General features: G+C 39.8%; 1 protein-coding gene across 1 annotated transcript in view; it reads left to right on the top strand.

Annotated features, from left to right (window-relative positions):
• Nucleotides 1-765: 765 nt before the first annotated feature.
• LOC105258322 (zinc finger homeobox protein 4) overlaps nucleotides 766-12737 on the top strand; it is a 315292-nt gene continuing 303320 nt past the window's right edge. Inside the window, exons 1-2 of the mRNA XM_025408211.1 lie at nucleotides 766-1028; nucleotides 1857-2356. The gene's annotated coding sequence lies outside the window, so the exon portion shown is untranslated. The remainder of the gene's footprint in view (nucleotides 1029-1856; nucleotides 2357-12737) is intronic.

Here is a 12737-nt window from a genome sequence, read left to right as displayed (position 1 = left end):
ATATAATATATTAATATATTTGTATTATAATATTAAATATTAATATTTGTATTGTAGTATCAATATTAATATTTAAATATATTTTTTTTAATTACAAACAAACAACAATATTTATTATTGTACATCAAAAACTATATAATTTTATGTATTTTTTGGTTCTACTTTTAAGATTAGCGAATGTAAAAGAGAAGTCTATTATCCGTTTTATCAAAGAACAGGAAAGCACTAGAGGAAATATTTATAGCCGCTAATCTCTGCATCGATTTCTGTCTAGAGAAAATTCGATGGTCTCGGATACAGCTGTTGACGCTTATGCGAGAATTCGATAAAAGTGGCTCGGTCAGTTTTCGACTTTCAGCCGCATCAATTGAAGCAAAGCGAAGGTTTCGAAGTTTCCTTCGCACGCTCAGCTGTTCTGCGCGCGAACACGTGCGCGCGCGATTGACGGCGGGGGCGAGAATGCGGCGCACGCACGCGTGTGCGTGTGCGTGCGTCCGCTCTCGCCGCGTCGCGTCTCGCGTCTCGCACGCGTGTATATTCGCAGGCAAACAGCCATGCACGCACACATGCCCGCGCACGTATACAGCGGCATTCTATCTGGCGGGCGTCGACGCGGCGCGGTGTGTGCATGCGCGCGTACGCTCCCCCGCTCGTACGTGGCGTTCTACGTGCACCCACCGCACACACACATGCAACGGCACGCGTGTGGCGGTCTCTGTGTTGGGGACCCAACGAAGGGAGGCAAGCCAGTAAGCTCGGGCGCGCCGGAGCGGCGAGAGCAGCCATTTTACTCGATTCCGGGTGGAAAACGTCTCGCGCTCTCGTAACGACGACGACGACGACGACGACGCACCACGTCGACGCTGTCGGCGACGACATTCTGCATCGCGACGTGATAACGCAACACGCGGCCGATACCTATTCGCCGGTATCCTATTCGAGCTTTATCGTCGACAGCGCTCTCTCAGAAGGATACGCGATCGTCGCCTGCACGTGTATCACACTCACGCGAGAGAACGGAGAGAGAGGTGCGCGATTGTGTGTGTGTGTGTGCGTGTGTGTGTATCTGTCTCTGTCGCGCACATTGCGAGAAAAGCGTGCGATATATGTATGCATCGGCGCATCCATAGCAAAGGGAGCATTATGAGTGTGAATGTTACGCGTGTGTGTATGTATGTATGAGAGAGAGAGAAGGAAATCAGAAAGAAAGACAGAGAGATTCTCGAGGTACTCCGGTAACACGAGGTGAGGCTATTCGTTCTGCGCAGGACCGTTCAAATTCGCCGCCTGTTTTGCATACCGCGTTTTCACCGACCGTCCGCCTTCACCCCCGCGCCATCCCCGGTTTCCATTCGCGACCCGCCCTTCGCGATTTTCCATGACCAACCCCCTAAGAGGCACTCGGGTCTGATTTCGACATCTCTCGTGACTCTCTACGTTCTTGCAAATTTTTCTCCAAAGTAATATTACCAAAGTATTAGTCTGTTATTTAAGAAATTACAATATTTAAATATTTTTTATTTTGCAAACAATTGTCCGGTGAAAATACAGATTAATATTGAGACCTTTTTATTTTATTTTAATCTTTCGATAAAAATTTTTCGGAATCGTCGTTGCGGATTTTGTTATTTATAGTTGACGATATATATTATATTCGTCGTTATTACCTCTCTCTTTCTCTTTCTCTCTTACTGCATCAGCTGTTCGATCGAAGTTTCTTTTTCTCTTTTTCTCTCTCGCTTGAAAAGTCTTTGGAACTATGTGTGAAGAAGTACGATGTGCTTTTTTACGTTATTTGTTAATGGAGAACTCTATTCCCGATACGATTTTCAAACGTCAAATTACATCACGAACAGATCGATTGATACCGTTGATACACGTCGAAGCAGAATTTTATAATGATCACTCTTGAATGACGATAGACTCTTTAGATCGTCGTTATCCATCGATTCGGAAGGGTTGTTCAACAAAAGAGACGATATGTAAACTTGGTCGTTTATGAATATGTGTTTCGCTAGACAAGTTTTTCAAGAATATATCGCAAGACGAAAAGAAATCTTGATACCTCGCATACTTGATAACCAATTAAACATTCGGTTGATATCGTGCGATTGATGTTCGTGGTAAGCAACTCAATTCGATAAAAACTTGCAATAAGTAGCATCGAATTTTCCATTACGCGAACCCATCAGTCGCCAATGTGCTCCGTGACGACAACACTAGGCAGCATTGACCTAGAAATTCGCTAACGGAGAAGGGAATCGTGACATTTTCAAGGACTCCGCTTCGAGCTGGCTATGTGCAACGAGAAAATTTTGAAAAGTTTACCACGGACACCGGCAGTCGCGGCGATACGGTACGTTTGTAGAGCATCGCGACGCTTCGTATAAGACACGCATCATTCATTTCAAGTGCAGCGCTCACGATTGCATCAATGCTTTGATAATCAATCTTTCTTTTTCACTCCTTGAATTGCTCAGCGTCGAGTATTGCATTTAACATTCAAAAATAAACAGTAGCGTAAATAATGTGTATTGATAGAGAATTTGTGGGGTTTATTTTCAGTAGGTTTTTAATTTAAAATTAAAGTTACCGCTTTTTAATTTAAAATTTAGTTATCCACATTGCAAATACGTGCATAAACAAAATAAATTTACTCGTTGAAGAAACTAATTTAATCGTTGCGTAAGAATTATGTAAAAGTAAACTTTTAAATTTAAAGCTAGATTTTTATAAATGAAAAAAATATCATTAATGTTTTTATTTTAAAATATCGGAAATTATTTTATTTAAGAGAAGCTACAACTTTGTACAATATTAATCTCAGTAATTCAAGGATAGCTGTTATGTCACTAATGTGAGATAGTTTTCGGCTAAAAACACAGGAAAATCCGGCACGTAATTATTCGCAATTTATTTCCAATAAATTCACGGCGATTTCGAGCGAGAAAACGAATCCCGAGTGCCAAAGACTGCTGATTTGCCACGTAGATATTGCCTACTGGTATATATGCGTATATATCTTGACACGAGTACGATGCTCAAAACTCTCTGGCTGCACGACCGCGTTAATGCTGTCTCGCGTAATGAGCGACTTGGCTCCAACGGACGCATATTTTCTTTTACGATGCCTAAATATAATCTTAACGATGTTCTTATGGCCTATAGAGCAGATGCGCGCGCGGCTTCGCGAGAAATCCAAAATTCGAGGCATCGGAAATCGTTTGTCCGCTTCGATTCGATTCAGTTGCGTCCTCGCGGAAGACTCGCGAAGATATCGTTTATTTTGCGTTCGTTTCCGTATGTCGGTTGTGTATGTGACGAATTGTTTGATGTACCTGTAGCATTCAACTTTAAGTGCAACGCTACTGCTTAATGAACTCGAAATACAAGTCAAAAAGTTGACTTATGTAAAGTTTATAGATATTCAATATATGATATAAATGAGATCTTTGATCGAAATTGATTAAATTAAATATTAAAATTTTTTGCACAAGATTCTGATCTCACTGAGCAGTAATGTATTCTCTTTATATCGCTTATGATTATGTATACAATAACAGCTGTGATGTCAAATTGTCAATGTGTGATTGCGATTTCTTTAATTTGCGATTTATGTAGAATTTTGCATATGTTAAAATAAATATGCTTGCGTCTCGCTTTGTCTGTTGTTCATTATGCTCCTTGTGTAATTGATGGTAATTGTTAATGTATTGCGATTGTAATATGTGTCTGTATTTTTGCTTCATTTGTAATATGTGATATTAAAAGTATATAGACGTTATACATGAAATATTATAATGATATGCGCAGTAAAAGATTTTTTTATGTAAAATTAAAAAATTATATCACAATCTACGAAAAATTATGTCAACTATAGATTTATATTTATATTTTATATTTATGTCTTCGCAAAAATGCAGAATTAATTGCATGGTTCTATATCTAGATATCTCTAGATATATCTTATTTTGTTTTCCTCGGATTTTCTGCCCGTTCCTCTTTTTCCTAGATTCTCGTCATGATTAAGGATCGAAGTCACGTAGCAGCGAGTCGACTGTCGATCGTCCGGCGATCGTCACGTGTCAGACGATTTTCCCATAAAACCCGCGGAACAACTTTCGATCGATGGCAATCAGCGATTATTATCCGCATGTCCGGCGATCTTTCTCGATGTAGAGGCCCGATCGTGGCTCTTCATGATTGTGCCAAGTTCTGAACTGGCAATTTTCTACGACTTGCAAAGTCGCGAAACAGAAAGTAGATCAAATACCGACTCTATAATTGATTGTATAGAAAAAAACGCGTGTAAAAAATTAACATATTGCTTACACAAAAATTCATGCATTAGTTTCTAAAAAATATTCGCACATCTTTTTCTCGATATTTTATTATTTAATCTAATTATCCTAAAAATAGCTAAAAATTTGTGATGTTTATAATTGTTAAGAAGAAAAATGTCTTATTAATTTAGAATTATTTAACAGTAAATAATATTTTATGTGTAATAGCTGAAGAATGTAATATATTTTTATAAATTTGAGTCGAGACTTTCAATGAAGAAATTAACTCCTATAATCAAAACGCGTGGCGTTCAATATTTAAGTCAGAAATTAGAACTATAATTATTTTGCGAAAGGATTGCCTCGCACGTCGTCGTCATCTACGAATGTATTCATTACAGAGTAACTTCTTTTTTTTTTTCGTACACCTCATGGTAACATTTGCGTGTGGTCGCTCGCAGGGGTACATTCATCGACACGCCAGACGACAATTAACCGAACGAAGCAAGTCGCACGCTTTCGACGTTATTTCTTTTCGAGTCTTTCAAAGGGGTTGCCAATGCAAACCTATCATTACTTCGATTATTCTTCCGTAGCGGCTAATCATTGCTGTCGCTCGTGTCATGGCCTACGAATCATTACTTTTCCTACTTCACTCCTCCCTCCCTTTCCTTGGGGTTCGGCTCCCCTGAAACGCTACCGATGCCTGTTCAAAAACAAGATGAATGAAAAGAGCTTGACAGGAGTTGATTCTCTATAGAATGGTGTTGTTGCTAATTCTTTCTGTTCTTCTTGATCATCATTACCGATTAAATTGGAGCGATATAATTGAATATCGTGTAGATATGTGTAATTTTTAACTCGTAAAAAAAAATTGGCATTAATATGAACTAGTTCTTATATTAACGAGTTTAATTTGTTTTCTTTATCAAAAAAAATTTTAATGTATGAGGAGTATTTCAATCAAATCTCTTTTCTTTTGACTTGGAGAAATTCATAATTTCGCGGATTGAATTCCCATCGGTTTCTCTTGGTTCGTCTATTTTTTGCCAGCGTCGCTCTCTCGCAATCGCCTCATTCGACGGCCGCCCATCCATTGCGCGCCGTTTAATCCTACGCGTTCGCTCTTTAGCTTGGGCGAAAAAGCCCATTAGGAGGGAAGAAATTAAAGCCTTGCTGTGTATGCGCGGCACGAGCTTAAGGGCATTCGCGCTACCCGATCGTTTCAATCGAGCTGCCCGAGACTCGATCTCGATATAGCGAAGTGAAATGACCGACTCGCCCTAACGGCCTGAGTTAATTAATCCTGGTTCCCCGATTTGTTGTTTTATTTAGACTATGGTTGTATCGCGATTTTACTATCGCGATTAGTTCTATTTGACTGTGATTTATAAAATCGTAAGATTTTTGTGTAATCAATATTTTAATCCCAAAAATAAATAATAGAATCTTAGTCTTTATTTTTCAATAAATATATGAAATAAGGTATTTAAAGTAAAATGTTAAAAAATTATATCCAATCTAATTTTCGCCGAGGAAAAGTCAATTTCGAATTGATTAAAGAATTCGCAGATGAAAGCAACTGCGAGGAATCAGTATACGAGCACAAAAAGAATTTAGTTAATTAAAAAGTTAACGTTGACTGATATATATCGGTGGGAGGATTTAAAACTGTCTAAAATCGTCCGATCAAAAACGAATCTCGGCGAAAACTTGAGTCGGTCCTCTTTTCCGCCTTCATCATCGTGAAACCGTCAAATGTAAATGAAACTTGTGCGCAGAATTGAATCCGCGCCAACAGCTAATTAGACATCAATGCGAGCTAAATAAATTCAGTTTTGTTATCGAAAATTATTGCGTCGCAATTTCATCACAAAGATAACATAGTTGAAACCATGTCGCGATATCGCATAACGTATCAGATTTACGCCACATTCATTTTTGACCAATCTGACACGCATGACAGTTTCGTAAATGAATTACACGCGGCGCGTCGAAACTGGATGCGAGAAGCGGATGATATTCGGCACGATGAAAGGAGGATAGGCGATAAAACAACTACAAGGATGGAAAGTCGCGACACCGAGTGAGGAACGGTAAGAGAGAGAGAGAGAGAGAGAAAGAATCGTGCTTCATCCGGTGCGAAAGGGACGGCGAAATATAAAATAGCAAGCGGCGCGTAGACCGGTTGGACTATATGCTCTAATTTTAGGCGATTGCCTCGCTCCCTCGCCCAAGGATTATAATTAGATACAGAAATACCCGCGAACGCCGTCACCCACCCACCCATCCGACCGACAAGACGAGCGAAATCACAGAGTCGAGAAAGCTGCATACATAGTGTCATTCCCGTACCGTCCTACCTCGCAATTCGCGCTGCGTTCGTTGTCAATCACGACGACATTACGCATCCGCGGCTGTCCGCCCAGAATGACTTCCACACAGTGTCTTAACGTTCAATTCGGAATAGACTGTCGTCGAAAGATCGCAAGATTTTTCCTAGCGATAAATCTTGTTAGAGAAGTTCAAACTCGTAGATTAATTAATAATTGCTGATAAAAAATATACTTGGCGGAGAGCATCGATAATATAACGAATAATGAAAACTTTTTCCCCGATTAATCCAACTCTGTGACTCTATTTTATAAAAAATTAAAATTCTTCGAGAATGGAAAGAGCTTTTTTTACAAAAGCGAAAAAATTATTTGTGTGTCCGCATGATTTATTTTCTACAGATTATTTTCCGCAGATATAGAATAATTTTACAGACGTTGATTAAATGCACAACAACGCAATCTGCGATATATAGAGATACAAGTGTGCCATTTTATTAAATTGATGAATGCATTTTTTCTGCATTAGGACACGCTATTGTATGTAGGCTTTATAATAAATTGCGGAAACCGCCGTGCGTGACAAGCGAGTTTATACGTAATATTGTTTGGCCAAGCTGCATTCTAATGCGAATCAAGAGCACAGCTAATTTTAAGGCCGCGAGTACACGCTCGGTGGCGCAACGCAAAATTGCTAATATGCTACCTCTGTCTTTATGAAATATGAGGACTGCATTTGCTGTCGCGAACAAGCTTGTGCGATGATAATCACATGTTCACAGAGATGCGCATATGTATGATAACGAATTCAAATTCGCATCTTGAATAATTTTCGTTAATTAGGAACAATCGATGCGCGCCATTTTTATAGATACCTATACCAAATTGTATATTTTCGAACAAGCATTGACAAGTACTTTGAAAAGCTCGCCTCATTTTCATTTACGACTCTCTCAAGATCGTTAGGACATTACTCGGAGAGAGAAAGAGAAAGAGAGTTCAGTTCCACCCATGTAAAGGTCGCGAACGTTTCTTAGGAACTGCCGATTGGTTACGCGGTACGATCGATGCCGCGATTCCCAGGAATCCCCGGACATAGCCGGTTCGCCTCATCATAATCGGCAAATATTTATCCGCGACGTGGATAAATTATTAATTAACACGGCCAACGCGAAGGATTGGACGACGAACGGAGCAGCTGTCGATTCCCCCTTGGCCGCCTCCCGTTACCCTCCCTCCGTTCGTGGCAGAGTCTAGTCTAATAGAAGACAGTGGGGCTCGTTTGTGCCACGGCGGAGTGGAGGGGTAGCCACCCCTAATGCGGGAGAGGTAATTATTATACGAACCAATCGATACTTTGATGAACGAATCGCCTTCTAGCCCGTGGAAAAAAAGCGCGGCGCGCTTCGACGAAGTCGACGGCATTCGAACGAAGCGGAGTCGTTAACAACCGTTCGTTTCTCTCCGTGAAAACTTCTACGCACATTGTTGCACGACGATAAATCATTGCCCCTGTTATACAATAGGCACAAAGAAGCGCGTGTGTATTCGCGGCTTCGAGCGTGTGGGTATTCCCGACGCACGCAATTTGTAATTGCTTAAGCAGATTCACCAATACATTTTTACTTTTGAGATTGATAACGTAATTTTTCAAAATTACTTATTTAATGTATATTTTTCTCTAAAAATCGTAATTTAAGATAAAATAATGAGAACAATGTTGTACAAAATTTAATAAAATATGAATTGTTTAGTAAAATCTCTATAAATTTAAGAAAGAAATAAATAGTAATATATAAGAAATTATTTGCGAAATTGTATGTAATTAAAATTAATAGAATTTGCTTGTTTAACAAAATATTTGTTTATATTAACATGGTAAGAATAATTGAGACGAAGAAATCGTTTTAACATTGCATATGTTGGCGTGCTGCCGGCGAGGAGTCGGAACTATTAATAATATCGATAATTACCAATTATTTTTAAAAGCAGTGGGGCTGGAGTTAATTTCAGCACGTGAGCTCATGCTCTCCCACGCTAGCATCTCGTAGCATGCACAATGTAATGCGCACGCAATACCATATTGTTGAAAATGTTATCTCGCTTATTTCTGTTATTATTTTAAATGCGAGAAGAAATCTTTTAATCTATAATTTAAAATACTTTTTATATTGAATAATTATAATTTTCGCATTCAAATTTTACATTTTTATAATTTTCGATTGTATTTAAATTTTTTCTCAGTAATGTCTACTCCAGATTAAATGAATTATAAGACATTTCTTGGTTTTGAATTTGAAATTTAATTTAAGAAATCTCTAAATTTTGCATAACTTGTAATAAGAAAATTGTTATTGCCTCTAAATTTTTGTCGAAAATGTAAGCTTTTCTACTTCTCAAATTTATTCAAAAAGCTCATATATAGAAGCATATATACGCAAAGTATCTGGATTATTTTGTATAGAAAACATTTCGATGCGCACAGTCGAAGATATAAAAAATAATGCATGCCAATCTCTGAATAACCAATTGCCTTCGGCGCGATACGCGCCTGCACTAGATTACGATTGTTATATGGAGCTCGGCCGGTCCCACAGCCCGGCCTGATTGCCGGTTGAAAGATCAGCGGACTGTGACAGAGAGGGCCGTTTTTCTCTGGCGGGCGTGCAAGGCGTACCGGTGACACACGAGGACGAAGAAACCGCGGGAAGGAGGGAAACGTAGGGGGGAAGGGGAGAAACGGGGGTGGGCACTCGAGGATTCATGGTCTCTAATTTTTACGGTGTAACCAACATGCGCGTCCCGTGCCGTCTATATTTACAAGTACAAGTAGCCGTTCATTAAATCCGATAATTAATCACAATCGTCTCTATTAACGGGAAGACTTAATTGCTGTTATCCGCGCGGCGCTCCGCTAGGAAAGAGAGAGAAAAGGAAAAAAGTTGCAGCGGGGGCGGGTTTGACGGATAGAGGCCCGTCCCCAGGATATGTCTGAAGAATGGGCCAGTCGATTTCTACGAACGTTTTTTTTTTCCCCCTGTGCGTTTCGAACGGTAGTCCTAACCGGTAGAATTGACCGTTCGCCGTGCGAAACCGACGACGAAGTTTCACGGTTAAAGACTACACGGATTCATAATGAATGAGTTCTTCTTCATTTTGCGTGACGTTCATTTCTGAACGTGAGAGCTAACATATATCAAATTATCGAGAGAGAACATTTTAAATGTCTTGAATATTATTTTTATTCATATGATAGACTTCTTATTCATAAGAGAAACGGAGTGGATTCGGTCATTGTGTTTCTATTGTAAAAGTGCTTCTCAGGACATCGTAGAACGATATAATTAGGACATTTTCGATGAAGATTTTAATGATGACTTTATGTTTCTTCCGACAGGAAAATTAAAGGTTTTTCATTTTGCTCTGTCATTAATTGCAATCTGCTTTTACTTTGTCGATCTCCTCATTATGTGATTTCATCCGCCCGAACTATCAGTTCGACAATCAGTCGCAGCTATTACTGGATTCATTAGAAAAGCTCGCGCTATATCGCGCCAAAATATTTTTGCCAAAGTAATTATGGCTCGGTAGCACGCCGGCAGCGTTGCAACTAATTCGTGAGGTATCGCAAAAGTAGACGGCGAAGTCACCGCAGCAGCAACAGCAACAGCAGCAGCAAGCAACAGCAACAACAACGTAGCAGTGCGCGGGTTAAAACCCGCAGTTACGTTCGCGTAACTTTCGCAGGCCGAGAGTCTCGGCAACGGAATATAACCACACACGCTCGCTCATACGTACACATATATGCGTGCAAGACGTACGTGGTTTCTCTCGGACGCTCGCGCGCACATCGCACGCAGACAAACGCGCGCGGCTTCTCCTCGTATATGTGGCTATCTACTTACTTTAGTGGTCAGCGCGGAAGAAAAGAATTAGCTAGACGAGGGCGCGTCTCATCTAGGTCACCCACACCGTCTCGCGACCGACCCCATACATGCACGGTTGCGCACACACACGCGCGTCCGCGCCCAAGGAGCCTCATTACGGGAGCACGGTGGCGAGGGGGTGTGCAGCAAAAGAGGCGAGCGTTAATTAAGAACAGACTCGCCACCCTCTAAGTAAGGAGCACTGACCAACCCTGCTTCTTCTCCCTTCCCATCTCTGAACCTACCATCTCGACCACACTTACACACACACACGTACACAGATATACACGTATATATCCGCCTCTATTCCTCTATTTCTTCATGGTCACCTTAGCCACGGCCTTACGCTTTCCACGAACTCCCACTGCGAGAAGAAAAGCCGAGAGGACTCGGTGCGAAGAAGACTGTGGGGAAACTGAGGGATGAGAGGAAGGAATGGAGAAAGGATGAGAGAAAGAAGCGCACTTTTACGTTTCTTAACGTTGTCGGATTAGACAGATTGTAACTTTGTACGTATCACGATAATTAGAAAATGGTACGGTATCTCAAAGAAAGCATTATATTGGGGAAAGAGATGGTCTCTCGTATAATTTATCGACGCGTCTCGCTCAATCGCCACTCTCCTCTGTCTTCCATGCTGGTCGCAGTCATAATTTCAACTCACTCTCTCCCGTGTTTTGTTGTTCTTCACTTTTCCCTGCGAAAGAAAGGATTCTGACGTGTAAAATGTTTTCTTCGACGATGGGAAAGGAAGACGGAGAGTGACTGCAATGGAACGTGGCAAAGAAGGATGACCGCGAAGGAAATTAACTAAGATCCGCAATATGCCACGCTGACCACAGTACTGTCGCACACTCATTCACAAGTGGAGAATTCGCCTCGACGTTGGTTCGTCACTATCTTCCAATCGATTTCGACGCTGCTGATCCAGCAGAAAGATACTATTGATCAAATAGCTTTTCTGAAAATGACAGGTGGTAATTTCCGAAAAATTAAGTTTAATTTAAAGATTAAGGAACTTAAAAATTGCGAAAAATTAAGTTTAATTTTTAAGATTAAGTAACTTAAAAATTTGCGATTTTATTATTATTTGGATTTAAGGTGTGATTTTTAAATAATAAATATCACAACGGAAAATAAAATATCTGTAACTTTTGCAAATCTTATTATAACGTTAACATATTATAAATACTATTATTTTTTCACAAGTATATTCATCATTACTAGGCATTTACATCTTGCTAGGTCGAACTTTCTTTAATAATAAACGCAGAGCGTATCCCTAAATCACAACGCTGCGATGATCAGTCGATCTCGTCGTGACGACACGAAGGCACACATGTTGCCAGTATTACACAATAGGTGTTCCTCTTAGACCAAAAAAAGTCACCCAACTGTTCATCCCCCTCCGTGAAGTATAAGCTGGCCCGAGCTGGGGTGAGCCGCGCCTGATTGTTTCCAACAGGTTTGTCAGCTTTTGTTTCAGTCCGTTCTCATGCGCGGCGGAACTGGTCATTGCTCGAACCCCAAAAACGGTTGAACAATGACCCTTCACGGCCGTTACATTGCGCTGCAATAACGACCCCCATTACCCCGAACTCAATGAGAAAGAGAGATCTGGACGGGCTGAGAATTAATCCAACGAATCCCAACGGCAGTAGGATGATGAATTTAAATAACGCGATGCGATCTTGTGTGAAGCTAGGGTCTCTACATTCTCCCCATCCATTTCCCATTTCTACTGCCCTTGATAAAAGATATATACATTATTCTTTTCCAAAATTTATTTTTATCATCAAACGTAATCATAATTATAAATTTGATTTTATTATTAAGATTTTACTACATTTTATATGTGAATTCCTATTGATTGTATATTGTTTATATGAATTTTCAATATATATTAAGTATATAGATTTTTTAAATTTTTCAATATAATTACAATACTATAAATTATTTAACAAAAATTACAGAAGAATAGATTTTTAATTAGATTACTTTTGTAAAATAATATATTTAAACAGTATATTTTTCTCTTTAAAAACCGTTTGAATGACAATCAAAATTTACTCGAAGTGTTTTACTCGATAATGAAATTTTGAGAAATATCAGCATTCGTTCTAGATTCTTCAAATATATTCCCGCGCATTTTACAAGTGCGAGCTTAATGAGAGAAATTCGCAAGGGTTCTCAGA

Source organism: Camponotus floridanus, unplaced genomic scaffold (genome assembly GCF_003227725.1).
Source record: "Camponotus floridanus strain SB8 unplaced genomic scaffold, Cflo_v7.5 scaffold2, whole genome shotgun sequence".
Taxonomy (NCBI): Eukaryota; Metazoa; Arthropoda; class Insecta; order Hymenoptera; family Formicidae; genus Camponotus; species Camponotus floridanus.
The sequence above is the reverse complement of the archived record's forward strand: the minus strand, read 5'-3'. Positions and strand labels throughout refer to the sequence as shown.